The sequence below is a fragment of the Helianthus annuus genome, chromosome 11 (genome assembly GCF_002127325.2).
Source record: "Helianthus annuus cultivar XRQ/B chromosome 11, HanXRQr2.0-SUNRISE, whole genome shotgun sequence".
Classification (NCBI taxonomy): Eukaryota; Viridiplantae; Streptophyta; class Magnoliopsida; order Asterales; family Asteraceae; genus Helianthus; species Helianthus annuus.
In genome coordinates this window covers 102564675-102575170 of record NC_035443.2, presented here as the reverse complement: position 1 = coordinate 102575170, position 10496 = coordinate 102564675, and positions in this window count along the sequence as shown.

Here is a 10496-nt window from a genome sequence, read left to right as displayed (position 1 = left end):
TCACCCGATCGCACAAGCCCATTTGGGCTACACTCTTGTATTCGGATCAAATGGGCAGCCCAAGTGAGGGTTCGGCCCACTCTCTTTTATGCGCATAACACTTAGGGTGTTAGTAACCATCTCACATTTTACCAATACACTTCACACACACAAACCCTAGCTCTCTTTCCTCTCCTTTTGAAGCCGACGGCGAGCATCCCCTTTCGTATCGAAGATTCTTATCATTCGGATCGATCTCATTACGTTTCTTAACTGGTTAGTGTTATGATTATTGATTGTTTGTTGTATGATGTTGTGATTCATATGTTCCTTCGTGATGCTTTACGGATGAGATACGATAGATATATGTTATGAATAGATGATAGGCGGCTCACATGTATGATGTTATTGATCGGTATAGGGTTGTCAAAACATATGATGCAACTAATGATCTGGACTTAGAATCGGATATATATATAATCGGCTGTTGTGATATGATAATTCGAAGTGGTTGTAGGATGATTAGTATTGCATGTTGATATAAAAATTGCTAGCCTAATGATCCGGATTGAATGTTTGATTATTGCTCATAACTATGATTATCTAGGGTTCATGAGAATTCATTTGAATATGCTCGGTTTGATCGATTGTATGTTAAACGAATAGTTAGAAACTTGTTAATTGATAAATGATAAATTTGGAAACCATTGAATGTTTGTAACTAATTGCATGAAATCCAGACATTTAAACTAATCGCACAAGACCGAATACACAAGTGCAGTCGCATAAGATGATCCAGTCGCACAAGAGGTCCCCAGTCGCACAAGGCTGTTGGATCGCACAAGTTGTTATGTTTGCTTAACTGTTGGGCCGGGTATACATGTTGGGTTGGGCTAGTTTCGATCGCACAACCCAATCGGATCGCACAAGTCGACCGGATCGTACAAGCTATCCGGATCGCACATGACATGTTAGTTGGGCCGTGTTTATGCTTATAGTTTTGTTGGGTTTCTTGACATTGGGCCGGGCATTATTGGGCTCCAACGGATGACTCGCACAAGGCCATTAAGCTTGTGCGAGCCCAATCTTTTAATCACACAAGTTGAATACGATATGACTGTTAAACTTGATGATGTGTAACAGCCATGATCTGTACGTGTTCCTTATCTGTTAGCTTATGTGATACTTATGTGCATTACTCGAAACCGAAACCTGACTTGTATGATAACCATGTTAGGACGTGGTTGACCACTAGCAGCTAGACTTAACCCTTCTGTGTATCTGCCGAGCAAACCAAGGTGAGTTCACACTCTTACCAAGGCATGGGATTCCCAGGGTCGGGAATGGGTTTGGAAGATTTCTTATACTTAAGTTACTATCGGGATTATGTACTTTGGGCCTCGGGAGAGGAAGGTTATTGATAGATACTGCTAGACTAGTGATACAAATACTTCTCTTCGCACACACGCCGGGGATGGCTGCGATAATAGAACTAATCTTCGCACACATGCCTGGAATGGCTGCGAACCATACACTAAACTGGCTGCGATACAAATATACCTAGTCTAGAATACTTGGGAAACTTCCACTAATCTTCGCACACATGCCTAGAGGGCTGCGATACAAATGCATACGATACATGGTTTACTAAACGAACATACGATTTACAATACAATTACTATAACTGAACAAACAACCGTGAACTCGCTCAACTTTGTTGTTGACTCTCTGTTACATGCCTTGCAGGACCTTAGGTATACATGGAGCTTGCACGGGAGGCACAGTCGTTATGGGACATGGATCGTGGATGCCATGCTAAAACATTTAAACATTTGAACTTATTACTTACATTGGGTTTACATTTATGCTTCCGCTAGACACTTAATATGCTTTGTTTTGAACACCTTTCATACTGTTTGGTTGATTTACATTTATTACTTATTACGTTTGATATGATTGGTGGCTTGATCCTGGTCATGTCACGCCTCCAAGCGGTGGTACTCCGCATGTGGATTTTGGGGGTGTGACAAAATGTAATGTAAAACAATGTACTAAGTATGCACTAAATGGACATACATAGCAAAAACATAATGAAATCATGTACTATAAGTGTACTAATGAACATAACAAGCATATGATATGAAAACATGAAAGCAGGAAAGTAACAAGTAGGCACATGTATTTCACCCCAAAACGTTTGAAAACAGTAAAAAGAGGGGTCTATGTACTCACTTGAGGGTGCTTAGAAGTCTTGAATAACAACCAAGCAAAGCTAGAGGGATCACGGAATCAAACGGCACCTAATATAGGTAACTATGTAAATAAACGGACCTAAATCGGAAGATCGGATAGGATGAGGTTTCGTAAACCAAATGAGTATAGGAACTCATGTAATATGGTTTAACAAAGCCTATTTTCTAAAACGAAACCTATCCTAAGTGCTTACGACCCATTACGACCCGTTTAGGTAACTTATGCTACTTTAACGCGTCGTTCACGTAAAACATGTTGGGACCGCCTAACTAGCCCTATGACAAGTTTTATATGCCTTAACATGTCTAATAATGTTACCTAATCAGTTTAGATGTCAAAATTTAAGTTACATATGCTTAAAATGAATTTATGCGTAAAAAGGGCATTTTAGTCATTTTCCTAAGGCATATAAATTACCTATCATACAACTACTTAAACGAAGTGACCATAAGGTATAACCTCGGAAGGTTATTCCCTATATAACTATGGTCACAATACATGTTTGGTCGGATCCTAATGATCGACCAAACGGGTCGGGTTTGAAAGTCTAAGCGGTTGTTTAGACCGCTTATCTTACGACCCAAACCTAAAGTGACGAGCTAAACATGTTAAAACATGTTTAACGAGGTTTCAAAACAAGTTTGGTATCAAAACAAAGGGTCTTGATACCTAAAAGTAGTTTGGTTGCAAAATACGCAAGAATACGCATTTTGACCGAAACTACAACTCGTCACTACGCCTAAATAACGTGGTAATCAGTAGGTATAGTCACAAAGGACTATGACCATCGTGATTACGCTCACGTTACGAAGTTCAAACGAACTTCGTGTTGACCATTGACTGGTCAAAGCTGAAAGTCAAACACTTATTTGACTTTCACGCTTAAAATGCGTAAAAGAACGAAAGAATACTTACAACGGGTCCAAGAAATGGAGGTTTGATCTAATTATTCTCAGGTATGAAGTGTATAATTTCAACTTAGAGAACAAAATCAGATCAAAGGTGAGTTTGCAAATGAAATGGTAGGGGTATATATAGATTTCGGAGAACCGTTAGGATCGTTTCTCGCAAATCGTGCTTTGATCTTGACCTTACAAGTGGGTACATGGTTTTCAAAACCATGGGAATACTTAAAACCATCAAATTCTAGCCCATAGAGTGCAAAACCTTGGGTTAAAACCATCAAAACCTCAAAAATGGATTAAGTTCAATGTATCTGCCAGAAATTTCAAAAATGGTCCCTGTACTTGTAAAACTTGATTTTTGGCACTTTTAAGCTCCGTTAACCCCATTTCAAGGCTCTAAAATAAATTTAAAGTATAGGGAACTTGAAATGTGCTAAAAAATATCTCGGATGTCGGTTCGTTTGGTCGTACAGTTGCGTTGTTCGGTTAATTACGACGGAAATCGTAACGAAAGTAAAACGATCCAAATCACGCGACGAATGGAATTTCATCATGCCAATCACTAAAATAAAATATTTTAATGATTACATAAATTTTTGGATGTCCGGATATATTCAGAACGTAAGATATGCGCGAAAATGCAAACTTATGCACTTTTTGACGAATTTAGTCCCTGTAAGCGAATAAAGTTGATTTCGACAGACCAAACTGTCCAAATCTTATTTCTAAGTTATGTAAAGGTTATGTTAAGCCTATGTCACTGTTCCAAAGTGTTTGTTGTGTTAAACTGATTACGTTTACGCATCGGTTCGCGTATAACTTCCTAGAAAGCGATTTAGAGCTCGAATCGAACAAAATTTGACATGTGTAAATGACTCACATATTTGTACAAATCCCAAGTATGAAATACAATATTTCATTGGTTTGGTATTTGTTTGATGGCCGTGGAGGCACAGGTGTCACAGTCTCCCCTACTTTAGGAAATTTCGTCCCGAAATTTATTTAGAGGAAACTTGTGAGAGCTTGAAACATGAAGTCGAAAAAGATAAAACAACACTGGTTAGAGCCCTGAACTTCTAGTAACTTTAAATAACATCATGTTTGTAATGTAAGAGGGACACTTATATACAAGTATATAAAGCGCCGTTGGTGCGTCCACCGTACCTCCATTACATTGTTTACATTTCGTTATTTTTGCCGCGATAGGTTCTTACACATGATAAGTCTTACTGTGGTTTCCGTGCATTGAATTTCATAATTATGTATGCATCCATAATTACGTAATTCCTTGCATAGTACACACAGTGTATCTTATAATGTGTAGGGAAGAAAACAATGAACGAACCTGTGATGATTATGACTAGGCCACCATAGGATCCTTTTAATTAAATCAATAAATGATCTTCTCAAATAGACCACCAAGGAACCTTTTCAGCTATTTCATCACATGCCATTCTTAACCAGATTCTGAATCAATCTTTTGAGTTAGACCACCCAAGGGGTCTCTTTGAATTATGGAATGGTACTATATAATCCAAGGGTCTTAACTATTACGTAGAAGCCTATTAAGGATTTAAGGTAGTACCTTTGGATATCCTACTATGAATCACTCATATGAAGATATGGAAGATTACGAGGATTTGGATTATGAAATTAAAAACACAAAAGAAAACACATAACACATAATCTCGTAACCACAAAATTGTTTAACTTGATCTTTAATTTGTTATCATTTTGTTAATTTGTTTGTTAACTGTGCACATGAATTCAAAGCACACTAGGAATCCGTGGATTTCATTTGGCACTTTAAACATTTTCAAGAATCTAACTATGAAGATAGGAAGATCTTAAAAAGAAAATTCGATTTCGATTACGAGGAATTGTAATATTCGAATTAAGGTATACAAGGAATCCAATTAAGGACTCCGATCAGAGCAGTAACCATCCACAAAGATCAAATTGTGAAGGTAATAAGATCCCATATGGATTTTGGAATTTGAAAAGCGGGAGGCGTTTCAAAACCTTGCACTAGACGTGCTTAAGTCGACACACGAGGTAGAATGCTCATGAAGTTGAGGTGCTAGATATGCCAAGGCGACATATGAAGCAGAATTTGAAGGTTAAGTCAATGTATGAGCAAAATGTGAAAACTATGCATGGGGTTCTTTTAGAAATGTGTTTAATATTTTTTAAACCTTACATAATACTTTTGAAATCATAAGGTAGGTGTATTTAGATAAGTATATTTATAAAATGTTTTAAAATCATACGAGATGAATTTTTTTGAAATTATGTATAAGGTTTTTGAAAACATGGATGATGCTTTTGAAATCATGCACCTGATATGTTAAGTAAATATACTATGTTAAAAATGTTTTCAAACTATATAAAATGTTTTTGAAATCATGAAGGTTGTTTTTGAAAAGCATATATTATGTATGTTGTTATAAAAAACCAGAATGTAATGATATGGGTATGAGATCGAAAATACCCTTAGTTATCTAACCAAGGATTCAAAGGCACAAATGTGCAAAAAGCACGATTACTCATAATATCACTTTATTTTCTGTAATTCGTTTCTTAGAATGAAACGAGTACTTGGAATTTTTGAGGAAATTATGAGCGATCACTTGAAAGGGAGAACCACAAGAGTAGTTTGTAAAGAACACAGTTCCTTGTTGTAGGTATCATAAGGGAATGCCATACACACATGTAACTACACTTGTACATCAGAATTGTGAACAACAATTATTTATAAACAAGACAGATTGTTTCAGGGTTCAACAAAAGACACAAAAGCAATAGTTACAAACTATTCAAAGAAGCAACATCTTCAAATTAGCCAACTTCTCATTCGTGGGTCAAATTTGAAACAGCTAGCTTTGGGCAATTCCTTCGGAAATGGCCCATCTCGCCACAGTTGTGGCAAGACCCCGGTGAAAAACGAGCTTGAGCAGGATTGTTGCCAGCTTCATTTGGTGTAGCTGCAGCTGGGCAAACTCTTGCTGTATGACCTATAAGCCCACAAGTTTGGCATTTGCGGCACTTCACACTAGCATGGTGATGAAGGCTACATTGGTTACACTAGGGTGCAGTTCCGTTGTAAGGCTTCTTGGCTGGTGGTGCTGCCACTTGGCTAGGTACTGCCTATTTTGGTGCAACGACTGGAGGATTCTTTGAAGCTTTACGTTTCTTTGGTTTTGGTGAAGGCTTGGCTTTTGTCTCCTTTGGTGACTGAAGGGGTAAGGTCCCAAAAATCCCACAAAGAGATAGGGACCATACCACCAACCGGTCTTTCAGCCCTTCTAAACCTTGCGCGGCCGCGCATTGGTCTTACAGAATGAAGAAAGAAACTAACAAACAATAGTCGCGCGCCCAAGGGGAAACCTGAACCCTTGCGCCATCTTCCATTTAGCAAGGGTCAAAATCCCGAAACCAAAACGTCCGCCCTAAATATCCAGACTTGGATGTTATTTTACCCAGACTTGGGATCTATCCAACTATGTGTGCACACGGTAAAGTGCCACACCAGATTACAGCAGTAATCTTCTAGAAGAAATATGATCGTGCACCACCCAGACGGTTGTAACCGCCTGGACACGTGTCATCATCACAAACATCCCTGAAATCACCACGATAGCATGTAATTGGAGAATGATCTCCACTCAAACCACTTTCCACGTGGCAAATCCCCAACCGTAGATCAAGTCGTGATCCGTGTGCACTCACGTCGGATCAAAGCAACTTAATGAAAAGTTAAAAGACTTAACGGAAGGAAAGATAACCGCTACGGTGTTAGCATCTTCCGTTATCTTTTCAATAACAGATTTTCCCTCCAAAACTCTCGGTTATAAATAGGAGAACTTTGCAGGTATGAACTCAGATCCAACCTCAATACTCAATTACCTTATCTTCTCCATACAAATACTTATTCTCACACCGGAGTCGGGTCAAGGAGAGAACCCCCCTTCTCCCCTTGGCGAGGCTAACGGTGCTCTGTTTTGCAGAATAGCCGGAGAAGAAGTTCGACCATCACTGAACCAATCGAGAGAGAACTAACCTTTTATGCGGATTCAAACCCCCTGGTCCAACTGATTCCGATCCGTTGCACCAGTGTTTCTTCATTGGCGCCCACCGTTTTCTCTGTTTTTCTAGTTCCTATCTCGTTTCGGTTCAGTTCATCTCATTTTTCTGTTTTTCCGTATGGCAGAAAATTCATCTTCTCACCGACGATCCGGTCCTCGACCAAATGTCGGAAACAATTTACCAGTCGAAGGGATAGTAGAAGAGGCCTCAGACGATAATGAGGTTCAATCTAATGGAGCAAATAACCCTGTTACTCCAGGGGTATTTCCCATAAATCCCGCCCAATCAATTCTACCACCGGGGGAAACCCCGATATCATGGTATGTCCGGTCACAAGGAGCATTAAATGCAGTGTATACACAATTGTGTGCTCAAACCGCTCCCGTAACACAATCACGAAGGCCGGGATCAAGAGCTCATGCTTCCCAACGAGAAGAATCAACAAATGATGGAACAAACAGCTATCAGAGACAACACCATGAGTCACAGCCTCGTCAAAGGCAATCAGTTCATGATAGGTTGGGATCTCCTTGGGATGCCCACACTGATGAATCTGACCAAACGTATCGTTTGAGTGCAAACACTAGCGTATTCAACAGGCTGCACCCAAACTCTAACAAATCCAGGCCTCGAGCGGTGTACAACCCTGAGGCAGAACATAATTACGACTTAGTTTACCGTCCTGCAGAAGCAGCGGAAAACTCGAAGTTTATACTGGAAATAGCTCTGGCTCCGTTAGAGAGGGCAAAATTACCATCTAACGTCGGCAAATTCAATGGGTTAACTGATCCCGACGATCATTTGAGGGTCTTCACCAGCGCAGGATTGGTCGGCGGGTGGACTCTTCCGCTATGGTGTCACTTGTTTGTTCAAACATTAACGGGCACCGGGCAAATAGAGTCATGGAAAGACCTGCGCCAAAAATTCTTAACACACTTCAGCCAGCAAAGGCGCTCCATGCGGGATACATCTGATGTCATGAACATATGGCGTCGAGATGATGAGAGTTTGGAAGATTTTATAACCAGGTATAATAAGGAAGTATTGGAGATCGGTGGTGTCTACGAACAGTTAATCCGCGCTCAGTTCAAGTATGCGGTCAGATGTGATGATATGGTCAAAGTCTTGTCCGGGACAGAAGGCCTCCCCAAGAGTTGGGAAAAGATAATGACGGCGGCTAAAGTTTACGCACAAACAGAAAAAAACCTTACAACAAACAGACCGCCACCACCACACAGCAGGCCCACAGATTTAAGCGCAACAGGCGAACGAAGATTCAAGAAATCATGGCGCGAGTCATCTGGAAGCCGCTCCTCTGAAGATGCTCGCGCAACAATTAACAAACTCTCTGCTCAGAGAGATAACAAGCATGAAAACAGGGAGAGGCAGTGGACCCCACTGACAAAGACCCCGGCGGAAGTCCTGAGTACCGAGGATTATCAGTTTAAACCGCCAATCCCGATGAAGAGTAAACGTGGTCAGGACCTAGCGCAGTATTGCGAATATCATAAGGATACAGGACACACCACAAACAATTGCATTTCCTTGCGCACCGAGATAGAGAAAGCCCTTAAAAATGGGGAGTTCACGCATCTACTCCAGAACATGCGCAAGGAGATAAAGCAAATCACTCGGGGAGAAGAAACCTCCAACAAACGGGCCAAGACCTAAGAGACTCTGCAGAATTCCTCACAGGAAAAACGTCACAAATGGCAGAACTAAGTTAAGTTCCATTTAATTATTAAGACTTTGTAATGCCTCTGCGCGTTATCCATGAAATAAAAATTACAAAGTTTCTATCATTTGTATTTACAAAATGCATGCAATTTCTTTTTAGTAAGCACGAAAACATTATGGTAGTATAGAATAACGCTCCATTCACGGTCAGTGATTACTTCACAAATGACCATAAACTCCACGCATGAGTTTCATACCAACATTCATTCGCCTTACTTAAGTAAAAAGCAATTGTATTCATGCAAAAAATTGTAAAGGCATTCAAACGAATAGAAACATATTACTTTCAGCGTACAAATACGCCCCGACAAGATTCAAACACGGCAGTGTTTCGAGTCTTTACGCGAACAACGCAACAAAACAAAGATATACATCCCACAAAAGGGAAAAACACAAATTGTTCAGAAACAAATTTCACCCTACTCTAAATTTTCTCCCTCATCAGGGAAGATTTCTTTAAGCTGCGCTACCAGATCGTCCGATTGCAGCGCTACATCTATCAACTCCATAACTGGGAGTTGTAAGTTATTAAACTCCGTCTTCATAGAAGCAAGCACGGCCGCAGTATTTACACCAAAAGTAGCAGACTTGCTGTCATCCCAAGTAACTTTCAGTGCACTCGTTACATGATGGGAGCATTCTGCATAACCTTGCACATAACCATCCCGCCGCGCAGCAACCACTAACTCCGCAACAGTTTTATCCAGCTCCTTAGAATTTAACACAAATTCAGCAACCTATGAAACCAAATCAATAATGGTTAACACAAAAGAAAAGAAAGAAGAAAGTCAGCGCAAATACATATATAAGGTAGGAGCTTACACAGGCAATCCCACGATCCTTCAGCCAACTCATGTCATTTCTTAAGGGCTCGAGCTCGCTCTCTGCTGAAACCCGCGCCGTCTCTGAATTTTCCAGTTTTTCTTCGGTCACAGTCAAACGGCGGGAAAACTCAGCATGTTCAGAACGCGCAACTTCCAGGTCCTTTTTCAATTGTTCCTGGTCAGAAACCAAAGCAGTAAGTTCCTCTAGTTCCTTATCCCTAATGGCAAGAGTGCTTAAAGCCTGTACCTCCCGCTGCTCGCTACGTTCCCTATGAGCACGAGCTTCTGCCAACAAAGCTTCCAAGTCAGCTTTCTCTTTCTGCAATCTCTCAACCTCCGCATCTTGGTTCTTCAGCTTTTCAACATCAGCTTTGAGGTTATTTTTAATAGTACGGAGATTTGCCTTCTCTGCATTATCCTTCTCGCAAATCTTCCTCCAGTTTTTTCGTTCCTCAGAAAGAAGAGCAGCTTCAGCTTCAGCCTTTCTTTTCCAACCAGCAACAGACCACTCTTCAGTCTTCCGCTCAGCCTCAAACTTGGCTTGATCATCTTTTAGTTTCGCCATCAATTGCGCCAAACGCCTCTCATCATTGGAGAACTTCTTCTGAGCTGCCGCAAAAGATTTTTGCTCCTTATGCATATGATACCACTCTCGGACAATACGATGGGTGGTAGAAATATGAGCGGCGGTCTCAGCAACATAAGACTGATA